General features: G+C 39.8%; 1 pseudogene; it reads left to right on the forward strand.

The window, feature by feature from the left end:
- Nucleotides 1-12,981: 12,981 nt before the first annotated feature.
- LOC127123139 (polygalacturonate 4-alpha-galacturonosyltransferase-like) lies at nt 12,982-14,627 on the forward strand (annotated as a pseudogene).
- The last annotated feature ends 1,846 nt before the right edge of the window (nt 14,628-16,473 follow it).

Here is a 16,473-nt window from a genome sequence, read left to right on the forward strand (position 1 = left end):
GGTTGGATAGTGCAAGCATTCCCACATTCAATGACATGGGAGAGGCTTTTGTCAAGCAGTATAAGTACAACATGGACATGGTGCCTGATGAGACCAGCTGAGGTCTATGTCTCAGAAGGATAAAGATACATTTAAAGAGTATGCACAGAGATGGAGGGAATTGGCTGCCCAGATCACTCCTCCTTTGGAGGAAAAAGAGATGACAAAGATCTTTTTAAAGACCCTGAGTTCATTTTATTATGAATGAATGATTGCTAGTGCCCCCAGCGACTTTACCGAGATGGTAAATATGGGGATGACGCTTGTGGAAGGAGTCCGAGAGGGACGTTTGTCGAAAGATGAGGCATCGACGAGTAAGAGGTATGGCAGTAGTTTCAGCAAGAAAAAAGACCATGAAGCGAATGCAATAAGCAGTGGGAGGTAGAGGAGGCCTCAAACCATAAGGAATCCAACACCCCATCAACATCACCATCAAGTATCTTCCCTTATCCTAGTATTTTCTAATCAACAATCAATACCAGTTCAACAACCACAACGTCAACAACAACAACCGCAACAACGAACAAACGCCTACAACAACAACAATACCAACAATCATCATCAACAAAACTTTGAGAAGAAGAAGGTCTCTTTTGACCCGATTCCTATGTCTTACGCATAACTCTACCCGTCTTTGGTTCTCAAGAACCTGATCCAACCGAGAAACCCGCCGCAGATTCCAGAACCACTTGCATGGTGGTACAAGCCTGAGCTCTGTTGTGCTTTTCACCAAGGGGCACCCATACTTGATATTGAGAACTGTTATCCGCTCAAGTATGAGGTTCAAAAGCTGATGAAGAGTGGAATGGTGTCTTTCGAGGACCGTGCGTCGAATGTGAAAGTAAACCTATTGCCCGCCCATGGGAACTCTTATGTGAATATGGTGGATGGTTGTCCTGGTGAGTTCAAAGTTTTCGATGTGCATTTTATCAGGAGGTCCTTAGTGCAGATGCATAAGGATGTTTGTTTGGTAAGTGATTGTGCGCATGACCATGATGGTTGTGTTGTTTGTAGTGTTAACCCGAAAGGGTTGTGAAGTTGTGAAAAGGGACATCCAGCAACTGATGGATTAAGGCATGATTCAAATTGTTCAATCCCGTCATGTAGATAACGATGTGTGTAACACCCTTCTAAATACCCCAAAATATTTAATTAAAAATAATAGACATATATTAATCAGAGTAATTATGCCCTCCGAGGGTGTCACACAATCACTACACACCTGTTCCAAACCTATCAGTCATGCCCTTTATTTAATCAAATGAACGTTTGCATAAATCGCAGCGGATAAAATCAAATCAATCAAAACATGTGACAATTACATGTAAAATGGTTCACAACCAACAGTAAAACATTTAAAACCATCCCTTCCCGATGTTACATCTATCAGAGCATGACCCATAAGAAACTACTCTAGACTCCAAGCATTAGCTTCTACTCAACTCATTTCTCGTTACCTGAAAAATAGGTGTAAGGGTGAGTTCCTCAATCAATATAATGAGTATTATAAGATATCATGTTATGTTAAGTAATTCAACACACTTCCTCACCCTAATCAAAACATACATTCAGAAACAGCATATCAATTCCAACATCATACCCAATAACAACACAACAATACCAACACAACCACACGCGTAATATTGGAATACATCCATTCATATTACACGCCATACATATATTATGCAATGAGACTCCATGCATGCGGTACCGACTATTTTGTGAACATATAGTTCAACCTCACCGTCCAAATCCAGGCACGGCTACCAAGCTCACTAGTCCCACTCATTTGAGACACAGTGACTCACTCACTAATTCCTCACCATGGGAATTAGCTACCACCCCAAATGGGCCATGCTATGCACGCTAATCACCTAGCATGCAAACATCAACAACAACAATCAAAATGATTTACTCACTAATCCCTCACCATGGGGATTAGCTACCACCATAAGGCCACAACATGCATGCTAATCACCTAGCAATGCAACATCAACAACAATTTAGGAATAGACACATGCTCACACTCTAAGCCACAAAATAGTCTATTCACCAATGCATACATTCACATCATCATGTATACCATCACATATCATCAACAAAAACATATCATACCATGCCATATAATCAATCATAGTATTAGCACACTCTACCAATACCTATGCTACTCAAAACAACGGGAATTGATCCCTATTACATCATACCTCAGCTAAGTCACATTACTCAGCCTAAACAGCCAAAAACTGCACAACAACAGCACAGAAAATCACAATTCTGCCCATACGCGTATTGCCTATGCCCATACGCGTATTGCCCAAACCTGACCAAGTCCATACGCGTACTGCCCACTCTCATACGCGTATGCTACGCGTACCACATCTTCATACGCGTACCAACAGAGACAATTTCACGTTCAAAACCTCATCCCTTTCACTCATACGCGTATGGCATACACCATACGCGTACCACTCCAGGGATACGCGTATCACACGCGTATGGCGCGTACCAGCGCCAAAACTCCCTTTTCTAAGCCATCCCATACGCGTATTGCCTAGTGCCATACGCGTATGACCAGAATCCAGTTTTCCAGATCTGCTATGGGTTTTCTCTGCTGCGAACCTATCCAAATTCAACCTTTCACAGTCCAATTTTATACAATAATCGTTCCTAGCATCTAACACGAATCATATCCTATTCAATATCACCAATCCTAATACTATTACATCAAATTCCTACGAATCCCATCAATTATCATCCAATTTCGTTCATCAATATTTCACAAATTCATCACATATCATTTCAATCAGAGTCAAATTCAGAGGTCTATCACTACCCATTACATGCTATCCCATAAGACCCATCAAACGATGATAAACCCCCCTTACCTGAGTAAATCCGGCAATTCCGTTAGCTTCAAGTTTTTCCTCCTCTCTTGTTCTGCCTCTTTGCCCTTTCTCTTTCAGCCGCTTCTCTTTTCCTTTTCACGTGAAGACCTTTTTCCAAAAATTGGGACTTTTTATTATTCCAACTTATATACTCCAATAATATTATTCCACTAAATAATTATCCCAATAATAATAATTCCCATAATATTTTAATTATTTAATTAAATTAATAAATAAATATTATTAACTCAATTTAAATAATTATCTTATTTTATTGGGGTGTTACAACTCTCCCCCACTAAAAGAGTTTTCGTCCTCGAAAACATACCTCAAGCGAATAGCTCCGGATAAGACTCCTTCATCTGACTCTCTAGTTCCCAAGTCACATTGCCACCTGCTGGTCCTCCCCAAGCTACCTTCACCAAGGCAATCTCTTTACCCCGCAACTGCTTCAACTCTCGATCCTCGATCCTCATAGGTGATGTTTCAACAGTCAGGTTATCTCTCACCTGTACATCATCTATTTGGACTACATGCGACGGATCATGAATGTACCTCCTCAACTGAGACACATGAAAAACATCATGCAAGTTCGCAAGCGACGGCGGTAAGGCGATACGATAGGCTACCTCTCCTATCCTCTCCAAAATCTGATAAGGACCAATAAATCGAGGTGTCAACTTCTTCGACTTCAAAGCTCGACCAACACCAGTTATCGGAGTAACACGAAGAAACACATGATCTCCCTCTTGGAACTCAAGTGACTTCCTCCTCCTATCATGATAACTCTTCTGACGACTCTGAGCAATTCTCATCTTCTCCTGAATCATCTTAATCTTTTCCGTAGTTTGTTGAACAATTTCCGGTCCAACCACAACACTCTCACCGGACTCATACCAACATAAAGGTGTCCGACATCTCCTACCATACAAAGCTTCAAACGGTGCCATACCAATGCTCGAATGAAAACTATTGTCGTAGGTAAACTCAATCAAAGGTAAATAACAATCCCAAGCACCTCCTTTTTCCAAAACACAAGCTCTCAAAAGATCCTCTAATGACTGAATTGTCCTCTCAGTCTGACCATCAGTCTGCGGATGATATGCAGAACTCAATCTCAGCTTAGTTCCCAAAGCTCTCTGCAAACCTTCCCAAAACTTCGATGTAAATCTAGGATCTCTGTCCGAAACAATACTCGACGGAATACCATGCAAACTTACAATCTTCTCAATATACAACTCGGCTAATCTCTCTAACGGATAATCCATTCTGATCGGAATGAAATGAGCCGACTTCGTCAATCTATCAACAATCACCCAAATAGCCTCAAAATTCTTACTCGTCCTCGGTAAACCAGAAACAAAATCCATACTGATACTATCCCACTTCCACTCTGGAATAGTCAACAGTTGCATTAGCCCAGACGGCTTCTGATGCTCAATCTTTGACTTCTGACAAGTCAAACAGGAATAAACAAAACTCGCAATTTCTTTCTTCATTCCCGGCCACCAAAATAACTTTTTCAAATCATGATACATCTTCGTAGCTCCAGGATGAATACTCAAACCACTACGATGTCCTTCTTCAAGAATACTCTTCTTAAGTTCTGTAACCTCCGGAATACACACCCGATTACCAAATCTCAAAACACCATTCTCATCAACTCTGAATTCACCACCTTGACCTTGATTCACTAAAGTCAACTTATCAACCAAAAGCATATCGGATTTCTGACCCCCTCTGATCTCATCCAGAATACCACTCGTCAACTTCAGCATTCCCAATTTAACACTATTGTGAGTACTCTCACACACCAAACTCAAGTCTCTAAACTGCTCAATTAAATCCAATTCCTTAACCATTAACATAGACATATGCAATGATTTCCGACTCAATGCATCAGCCACCACGTTTGCTCTACCCGGATGGTAATTCAAACCAAAATCATAATCCTTCAGAAATTCTAACCATCTCCTCTGTCTCATATTCAGCTCTTTCTGATCAAACAAATACTTTAAACTCTTATGGTCACTGAAAACTTCAAATCTTGACCCGTACAAGTAATGCCTCCATAACTTCAGAACAAATACCACGACTGCCAACTCTAAATCGTGTGTCGGATAGTTCCTCTCGTGAATCCTCAGTTGTCTCGAAGCATAAGCTATAACCTGCTTATTCTGCATCAACACACCACCTAAACCCAACAATGAAGCATCACAGTAAACCTCAAATAATTCCGACGAACTTGGTAATATCAGAATAGGAGCAGTAGTTAACCTTCTCTTTAACTCTTGGAAACCTTCTTCACATTTTGAATCCCAAACAAACGCTTGCCCCTTTCTAGTCAACATCGTCAACGGTAACGCCAACTTAGAGAATCCCTCAATAAATTTCCTATAGTAACCTGCAAGTCCAAGAAAACTCCTTATCTCAGAAACTGACTTCGGAGCTTCCCACTTAGATACCGCTTCTATCTTAGAAGGATCAACAGCAACACCTCCTCTTGAAATCACATGACCAAGAAAACTAACTTCTTCTAACCAAAATTCACACTTGGACAGTTTAGCAAATAACTTCTTTTCTCGTAGAACTCCTAAAACCACTCTCAAATGTTCAGCATGCTCTTCTTCAGATTTCGAATACACCAAAATGTCATCAATAAACACCACAACAAACTGATCTAGATACGGATGAAAAATCCTATTCATATACTCCATAAATACTCCAGGCGCATTAGTCACACCAAAAGGCATTACAGAATACTCATAATGTCCATACCTTGTTCTGAAAGCAGTCTTCTGAATATCTTCAGTTTTCACACGTATCTGATGATACCCAGATCTCAAATCTATCTTGCTGAACACACTCGCACCAACCAACTGATCCATTAAATCATCAATCCTCGGCAAAGGATACCGATTCTTGATCGTCACTTTATTCAGTTGCCTGTAATCCACACACAACCTCATAGTACCTTCTTTCTTCTTAACCAACAACACTGGTGCACCCCACGGTGACACACTCGGACGAATAAATTTCTTATCCAACAAATCTTCCAACTGACTCTTCAATTCAGCTAGCTCAACAGCAGACATACGATAAGGAGCCATCGATATCGGTCTAGTACCAGGTACCAAATCAATCGAGAACTCAACTTCACGCTCTGGCGGTAATTCATTCACTTCTTCCGGAAACACATCAGGAAAATCACACACCACAGCCAGATCGCCAATCACCAGTTTATCTTTAGCCTCCAAAGTCGCTAACAGCATAAACAACTCTGCCCCATCTGCCACTTCCTCATTCACTTGCCTTGCTGATAGAAACAAACTCTTTTCTTCCTCAACTTCAGGAAATATCACAGTCTTATCAAAACAGTTGATAGAAACTCGGTTAAACACCAACCAGTTCATACCCAAGATAACATCAATCTGCACTAATGGAAGACACACAAGGTCTATCCCAAAATCCCTACCAAAAATACTCAAAGGGCAACTTAAACAAATGGAAGTGGTAGTCACTGAACCCTTCGCAGGAGTATCAATCACCATACTACCCAACATCTCAGATATCTCTAACTTAAGTTTCACAGCACAATCCAAAGATATAAAAGAATGAGTCGCACCTGTGTCAATAATAGCCACAAGAGGAAAGCCATTAATATAACACGTACCTCGGATCAAACGATCATCTGCAGAAGTCTCAGAACCCGATAAAGCAAAAACCTTGCCTCCTGACTGATTCTCTTTCTTCGGCTTAGGACACTGTGGACTGATATGACCCACCTCTCCACAGTTGAAGCAAGTCACCGTCTTCAACCGGCAATCTGCAGCCAAATGACCACCTTTTCCACATTTGAAGCACTTCTTCTCATTACTGGTACACTCATGGATACGATGTCCAGCCTGACCACATCTGTAACACTTAGCAGGAGCACTAGAGTCTCCCCCACTAGGCCTCTTCATCCCACTCTGCCTCTGAAAACCTTTGCCAGCTGCATACGGTTTTCCACGATCAATCTGATTCTTGCCTTTCCTATCAACCCTCTGCTGATAGCTCTCAGCTCTGGCCTTGGAATCCTGTTCAAAAATCCTGCAACAGTCAACCAAATCAGAAAACACTCTAATCCTCTGATATCCAATCGCCTGCTTGATCTCGGGACGCAACCCGTTCTCAAACTTCACACACTTTGAAAATTCCCCAGCAGCCTCAGCATAGGGAGTGTAATACTTCGACAGCTCTGTGAACTTAGCAGCATACTCAGTAACAGTCCGGTTACCCTGCTTCAATTCCAAGAACTCTATCTCTTTCTTTCCTCTGACATCCTCGGGAAAATACTTCCTCAGAAATCTCTCTCTGAACACAGCCCAAGTAATCTCAGCATCTCCAGCAGCTTCCAACTCAGTGCGGGTAGCAACCCACCAATCATCAGCTTCCTCTGACAGCATATGCGTACCGAACCTGACCTTCTGGTTATCAGCACACTCAGTTACTCGGAAGATTCTCTCGATCTCCTTCAACCACTTCTGAGCGCCATCTGGATCGTATGCTCCTTTGAACATTGGAGGATTGTTCTTCTGGAACTCACTCAACTGACGAGCAGCTCCCATTCCCATAACATTCGGATTTCCTCCAAGTACTCCAGCTAGCATACCCAGAGCCTCAGCAATTGCGGCATCATCTCTACCTCTTCCAGCCATCTCTATTCTGAAAACCCAACAAGCCAAAACAATAAGTACTGATAGGGTTACACAACACCTATCCCGTACAGGGGAAACAGAATAATTACGACTCGACACGACCGACTATGCTCTGATACCACTAATGTGACACCCTTCTAAATACCCCAAAATATTTAATTAAAAATAATAGACATATATTAATCAGAGTAATTATGCCCTCCAAGGGTGTCACACAATCACTACACACCTGTTCCAAACCTATCAGTCATGCCCTTTATTTAATCAAATGAACGTTTGCATAAATCGCAGCGAATAAAATCAAATCAATCAAAACATGTGACAATTACATGTAAAATGGTTCACAACCAACAGTAAAACATTTAAAACCATCCCTTCCCGATGTTACATCTATCAGAGCATGACCCATAAGAAACTACTCTAGACTCCAAGCATTAGCTTCTACTCAACTCATTTCTCGTTACCTGAAAAATAGGTGTAAGGGTGAGTTCCTCAATCAATATAATGAGTATTATAAGATATCATGTTATGTTAAGTAATTCAACACACTTCCTCACCCTAGTCAAAACACACATTCAGAAACAGCATATCAATTCCAACATCATACCCAATAACAACACAACAATACCAACACAACCACACGCGTAATATTGGAATACATCCATTCATATTACACGCCATACATATATTATGCAATGAGACTCCATGCATGCGGTACCGACTATTTTGTGAACATATAGTTCAACCTCACCGTCCAAATCCAGGCACGGCTACCAAGCTCACTAGTCCCACTCATTTGAGACACAGTGACTCACTCACTAATTCCTCACCATGGGAATTAGCTACCACCCCAAATGGGCCATGCTATGCACGCTAATCACCTAGCATGCAAACATCAACAACAACAATCAAAATGATTTACTCACTAATCCCTCACCATGGGGATTAGCTACCACCATAAGGCCACAACATGCATGCTAATCACCTAGCAATGCAACATCAACAACAATTTAGGAATAGACACATGCTCACACTCTAAGCCACAAAATAGTCTATTCACCAATGCATACATTCACATCATCATGTATACCATCACATATCATCAACAAAAACATATCATACCATGCCATATAATCAATCATAGTATTAGCACACTCTACCAATACCTATGCTACTCAAAACAACGGGAATTGATCCCTATTACATCATACCTCAGCTAAGTCACATTACTCAGCCTAAACAGCCAAAAACTGCACAACAACAGCACAGAAAATCACAATTCTGCCCATACGCGTATTGCCTATGCCCATACGCGTATTGCCCAAACCTGACCAAGTCCATACGCGTACTGCCCACTCTCATACGCGTATGCTACGCGTACCACATCTTCATACGCGTACCAACAGAGACAATTTCACGTTCAAAACCTCATCCCTTTCACTCATACGCGTATGGCATACACCATACGCGTACCACTCCAGGGATACGCGTATCACACGCGTATGGCGCGTACCAGCGCCAAAACTCCCTTTTCTAAGCCATCCCATACGCGTATTGCCTAGTGCCATACGCGTATGACCAGAATCCAGTTTTCCAGATCTGCTATGGGTTTTCTCTGCTGCGAACCTATCCAAATTCAACCTTTCACAGTCCAATTTTATACAATAATCGTTCCTAGCATCTAACACGAATCATATCCTATTCAATATCACCAATCCTAATACTATTACATCAAATTCCTACGAATCCCATCAATTATCATCCAATTTCGTTCATCAATATTTCACAAATTCATCACATATCATTTCAATCAGAGTCAAATTCAGAGGTCTATCACTACCCATTACATGCTATCCCATAAGACCCATCAAACGATGATAAACCCCCCTTACCTGAGTAAATCCGGCAATTCCGTTAGCTTCAAGTTTTTCCTCCTCTCTTGTTCTGCCTCTTTTCCCTTTCTCTTTCAGCCGCTTCTCTTTTCCTTTTCACGTGAAGACCTTTTTCCAAAAATTGGGACTTTTTATTATTCCAACTTATATACTCCAATAATATTATTCCACTAAATAATTATCCCAATAATAATAATTCCCATAATATTTTAATTATTTAATTAAATTAATAAATAAATATTATTAACTCAATTTAAATAATTATCTTATTTTATTGGGGTGTGTCATACCCCGATTTTGCTCCTGAATTTTTTATGTTTGTTTGGCATGCTTGACCTAACTTTGCTTTGTTTTTATATGAGGATTGGTTTTGATTCAAAGTCATGGTGTTTGTTCTTGAGATTGTTAACATGTCTATGATCTGGGTCATCTGAACAACCGGTTTCCTTGTGTTTCAAGCCACTTTCTAGTCATGTTATTGGTTCATGGATACTATGCCAAAACCCTAACCTTATGGTCTCATTTCATGGTTTTGTTCATACACATTATCAGTCAAGTTTTTTTTCTTTTTTAAAAAAAAAAAAAAAGAGTCAAATATTCAAGTCATGATTAAATCAATTGTGAAACCAATTCCCAATAATTTTCAAACCATTTCAATCTATTTCATCCATTTTAAACCATTACATTGAATTCCATTTACAAGAAAAATACACAAAAATTGACACTTTGACCAATTGTTGACTTTGGTCAACAGTTGACTTTTTGGTCAACTTTGACCAAAGTCAACTTGAATTCTTTTCTATCCTAAACCACCAATTGTCCAATCCTAGTCCTAATCCCATTTTACAACTCCATCTTGATTTTGTTTTGGCCATTTGTACATGGTCTTCAATGCCATCATGCCATGAACTTAGTTTGAGCCAATAAGCCTAGCAAAATAAAGCCATGTTGCAACATAGAGGCGATGTTGGTAAGCACTTGTAGAACCATTGGCAAGTCAGGACATCCTATGAAACTCCACATCAAGGCAATGCATTGGAGTCAAAGTCAAGACAAGTTGCAACCATTCTGCAACATGACTACAGGGCAGAAGAACGAGATTAACAACAAAGAAAGGAGCATTATTTTGAAGCAGCAAATTTGGACGTGAAAAAGTTGGATGTGTTAAAACATTATATGGTGAAGCCAAACAATGACAATGAGATAAAGACAAACAATAAATTAGAAGAGCAGGATAGAAATAAGGAACATTCTACTGCATTGTCAAATTCCAAAGTTCAAACAATTGCTCGCTGTATCAGGACCGTCGGGCAGTCTCTCTCCCATTGGATGCACGCCTCCCTTGCAGACAGTTGTGAAGACAGATAAAACCACTGGCTCATCAACAGCACAGCATGTGAATTCCGTTTTCTCTCAACTACAACGAAAGAGATGCGAAACCCATTATCACATTGCTCGTAACATCCTACACCAGCAGTTCACAAAGACAGACCCCCTTTTGTCAGCAGGATCTGGTTCAATTTATGCCACAAAAAGGAACGATGTCAACTATTGTGCACAAGAGAAAGGGTTGGCTGCCACAAGTGATCGTAATCTCACTGCAACTAAAAGTTCCAAAACTGCCAATCCAGTAGATTCAACACATCAGATGCAGTTTATGCTACAAGGTCAACATCCCGGGTCAACTGGGAATCTAGTGCATGGTCCTGCTTTCATATTTTCTCCTGTCCATTATCAAGCATCAGCTGTAGGAGCTTCTAATCAAGCAGGAGGTGCGAATTCTCCCGGCAATGCTTCCTCATATAATAGGTCCCAGCATTCAATTGCCGGATCTCCCTGTACCTCCTCAACTTTGCCAGCAGCTGCTTCTACAATAATGCACACAACAAAACGCAGGTTAAGTGAAAAATGAAAACATGCCGGAGTCGAACTATGGCCAATTATCAATCTACATCAATAGCAGGAAAACAGCCGAGTAAGATTTACAGTGCATGAGCTGAAGGTTACGGTCATTACCTATCGAAACAGAAGCGGAACGGTGAGGTAAAAGTTGAAGTCAGCCGCCAATCGTGTCGGCATAGCAGCACCCTGCAACACCAAAGCCATTCATTAAATTTCCCAAGAGTTTCGGACATCCAGATTTTCAAAAGTTGAATTCAGAACTAGAGCCAAAGCAACAACATACCTGTAACACACTTGGTGTAATGCCATAGACCAAATATAATACAGCCTGCTGCAACCATGTAAAACCTGTATCAAGTTGATACCAAACCTATCAAACCAATAACCCAATAACCATCATGGAATCCTGTCACGATTTCCCCTACAAATCCAGCTGCAATGCCCGTAACGGTTCCTTCTCCTATACCTGCTGTTACAATATCCTGTCAGCAAATTCCTACAAAGCCATGGTCCTGCCGCCAAGCATCAACAGCCTGCAAAACCGACGAACACATTGTACACCAAACCAACAGCTCCTTTTGGTGTGCACTCATGAACAACACAATCTGCAGCTTCCTTTAAAGAAAGGCCTTTGAATTCCATTATCGCAGCCATATCTCTTGCTACGGTCCCGCGGATTATTGCTTCACCTATTCCTGTTGCAGAAACTGCACAAAACTCATCGGCATATGTTCCAGCACCTATGACTGACGTGTCACCAATTCGACCAGCCATTTTGTTCACCAATCCACCAGTTGATGTTGCAGGAGCTAGATTCCCATTACTGTCAACAACTGCAATAGAAATTATAAATTGATCAATTATAGTTGTTCACCAAAAGCTTCTTTGAAGCTGCTAAGGAGGAATCCAAATCCTTCAACATAATTGCTGATATCTGATTCATGTCCCAACCGACAACTTTACAGACAACTTGTGCATAAGCCCGGTGAGCTCGCTTCCTTTTCGTCCTTAGTACAGTAGTTGAATGCTGAATCAGTACAACACAGTCCTTAAACCTCTTCCACATTTTCTTCTTAATACCGCCATAAACCAAACAATAAAAATCTCCTTTTTTACAATTGTCCTCATAATATTTCTTCAAGCCAACATCTTCCGCAAACACCTTTTCAAAGAACTTGTAATGTTCAGATTCCTCATCAAATTTTCTACCAACTCATCTTCACTTTCATCCTCATCCTCGTTTTTAACTACATCCTCATCACTGTCAGAATCATCCTCAGGTGCTAAGAACTTTTGGGAAACATCAATTGCATTGTGCTGTAAATGCAAAACTGCAACAATTGCTTCTTCGTTCCCCACGGGAGAATAAGGGTAAGAATATGGATTAGAGTTGAAGGAAGGCTATTCTGAAGTCGTTGAAGATAATCCATCATTGGTAACCCATTTAGTATCAGAAACCACAGATTCGGGAGTTACCTACATTGAAATTAATTACTAATCAGAAGTAAAGCATATGTGAGAATCAAGGGATTAAGAATGTAGCTATTGGCGGAACTCACACTCATGCAGGTCCTGGGGGTTATCTTCAATATTTGTTGTATATTATAACTTCTTACGGATTTGTGCGTCAGTCGTTTGATGTCATTGTTGATGGTATTGAGAAAAGCATTATCCAGGCTCATGAAAATCTCCGTCCCGGATCAGTATTTGTTGATGAAGGAAAGCTCTTAGATGCTGGTGTGAACCGAAGTCCAAGTGCTCATCTCAATAATCCTGTTTCAGGAGAAGTAAACATAAGTATGATGTTGATAAAGAAATGACTCTTTTGAAGTTTGTTGATGACGATTGGGATTCACCTGCATACAATTCAATCCACCATTTGTCTAGTTACAGCAGCTTATATCACAGGGTGCATCAGTCCTGGTGTAATGGACCAACTTGGCCTACCACATCCTTCAACCAAACCCAAATATGTCCTGCAGCATTTGGAGAAAACCAATGCAAGGTGCAACATGAACCAAGGCAATGCTTTCTGCAGCATCACCAACAACCATGTCCTGCAGCATACAATAACATCCCAAGCTACAATGCAGTCCAGTACAACAACCTGCAATTCCAAACCTGCACAAGCAAACAAGTTTAGAACCAGAAACGCATCTCAGTCATGAGAAACAAAAGGAGAAGGAAGGAAGATCTTCAATTGCTTTTCCTCAGTGGAATGATAGTCCCGTAAAGCTGGCCAGAAGGCAATTAATAGTGAAAAGGATGGCCAAACGTGCTGCCGAGCTGGTAAAACAGGATGACGAAGTTATTGTAAAACTTGAAGATTCTGCTATTGAACGTTCAAAATCAGTTGATTCAGCAGTTCTAGGTAAATACAACATTTGGAGGAAAGAAAATGAAAATGAGAATGATTCTACCGTTCGGTTGATGCGAGATCAGATCATTATGGCTAGGGTATACTTGAGTGTTGCGAAGACGAAGAACAATCTTGACTTGTGCCAAGAGCTGCAAACACGGCTTAAAGAGAGTCAGCGTGCTTTAGGTGAGACAACTTCCGATGCTGACCTGCACCATAGTGAACATGAAAAAATGAAAGCTATGGGTCAAGTTCTTTCTAAGGCAAAAGATCAATTGTATGACGGCAAGTTGGTTACCGGGAAATTGAGGGCAATGCTACAAACTGCTGATGAGCAAGTCCAGGGCTTGAAGAAACAAAGCACATTCCTTAGTCAGTTGGCTGCCAAGACCATACCGAATGGAATTCACTGCTTATCGATGCGCCTTAGCATAGATTACTATCTCGTTCCACCTGGAAAGAGAAATTTCCCCATGATTGAGAATTTGGTTAATCCCAGTCTTTATCATTACGCCCTATTCTCAGACAATGTTTTGGCTGCATCTGTTGTTGTCAACTCAGCTGTTTTGAATGCGAAGGATCCTTCAAAGCACGTCTTTCACCTTGTTACGGATAAATTAAATTGTGGAGCCATGAACATGTGGTTTTTATTGAATCCTCCTGAAAAGCTACAATTTTTGTTGAAAATGTTGATGAGTTTAAATGGTTGAACTCATCCTACTGCTCAGTCCTAAGACAGCTTGAATCTGTGGCAATGAAAGAGTATTATCACCTAGCCCAAAGCCTCCAACCTGCCATCAAACAACAAACTGCAGCAAGCAATGCAATCAACAGCTCATGCCACACATAGAATGCTAAGTCATGAAATCAACCAAAAGCATTGGCCTTAGGCTTGCAAACAAAACCAACTCACCACGAAACTACCAAAATTCAAACCATCCTTCAGATGTTGAAATTATCCCAAGTCAAACCAAGCTCACCATTTTTTTTACTGCAGTAAAAAAGGGACACATTAATCAGTCAATTTGCAAAACCTAAAGTGCAAAACCATTAACCAACAGTCAGAGGGCAAAGTCCAAAAACATCCCAAATTGGTATGAGGTCAAAGCAGAAAGGAAAGATTGTGAAGGATACCTTTTCTTGAATCTAACATGGAAAAGGTCAATCCAATTTCTGAGCATCCAAAGTGCTTTGCAGAGCTACTTTTGAACACAAGGGCACCAATTTGTAACCCTAATTCACAGAGGATAAATAGAGAGCAAATCAGTAAGAGAAGGAGGAGCACAACAGAAACAGAGAGGCAAAAATCAAAAGAGAAAAAACCCTAATTTCTAAAGGTTGGAGGAGCGGCCACTGTTCACAGAAAAGCTAGAGGCGGAAATCTGAGGAAGGAAAAAGACCTAGAACCGTTTACCTGGAGGCCGGCGTCTATACGTTCTTCACCGCCACCACCACCACGACACTTTGTAAGTATTTCTCTTTCTTTCTTTTTATCTTTCTCATGTGCTTGCTGTCGAAAATATTGTGAGAGTTGAGAGTGATTGAGAGGGGTTTGTTGAGAGCGAGAGAGGGATTCGTGTGAGAGATGGAAAGATGCCATTGTTGCTAAAGGTTTGAGCTCGTGTGAGAGAGACGAGCTTCTGTTTCCATTTTCCTTTTTTTCTTTTTATTTATTTCTTTTATTATTTGATCTTATTTCATTTTTAATAAAAAATCAGAAAAGTGTTTATGCTTTTATTTTCTTTTATTATTATTATTTACTTTTTATTTATTTAGTTTATTTTTGTTTTTTTAACAGAGATAAAAAACCCACAAAAATATTTATTTTGTTCTTTTTAATAAAAAATCAGAAAAGTGTTTATGCTTTTATTTTCTTTTATTATTATTATTTACTGTTATTTATTTAGTTTATTTTTGTTTTTTTAACAGAGATAAAAAACCCACAAAAATATTTATTTTGTTCTTTTAATAAAAAATCAGAAAATGTAAAAATGTTTATTTTGTTTTTTTTTTTTATTTTGTTTTAAATCTGTTAGTCCGGTTCATATAGTTAACATAGTATCTTAGTAATAGATAGTGATGAGTGGCCTAGTGGAGAAGGGCAGTGTTCATATTCTTGAGTGGGGTGGGTTCAATACTCATGTGGGGCTGTTTTTGGCATTTTATTTCTTTTTGCTTTTTTTTTATTTGATTGTATCTTCCTTTAGCATTTTTTTATGTTGATTAATATCTTTTTATGTTTATTATAATTTCATTTGTTAATAATGCATAGTTATTGTATTTGAATTTAGTTCAAAAACCATTTTTTTAAACTATAAAAACCATACTTTCTCGATTTAATATCGAGCCCTTTTTTTCACACCCTCGTAAGTCGATTGCTTTTTAAGCATCGCCGTCGACCTCACGTAGCTTACTCTTGGGCTTTCTTACAATGAGCCGGTTCCTTTGCACTTACACTCATACATTGTTTAATGCTTTATTATTTCATTATTTGATTCGATTATATATTTGTTTATACCTTACTTGTTTGATTAACTGAGGCCTACTTGTATGGTGTATGAGGCATATACTTATATTGCTTGATTGCCATGTCAACCCCCATTCATAACAAATGTATCCCTCTCCCATGAAATGTATAATATGTATTCTTTCATTCTTTATTCACCTGTTAATACAAAAATTAAAATGAACATTCG

The sequence above is a fragment of the Lathyrus oleraceus genome, chromosome 2, assembly GCF_024323335.1.
Source record: "Lathyrus oleraceus cultivar Zhongwan6 chromosome 2, CAAS_Psat_ZW6_1.0, whole genome shotgun sequence".
NCBI classification, from domain to species: domain Eukaryota; kingdom Viridiplantae; phylum Streptophyta; class Magnoliopsida; order Fabales; family Fabaceae; genus Lathyrus; species Lathyrus oleraceus.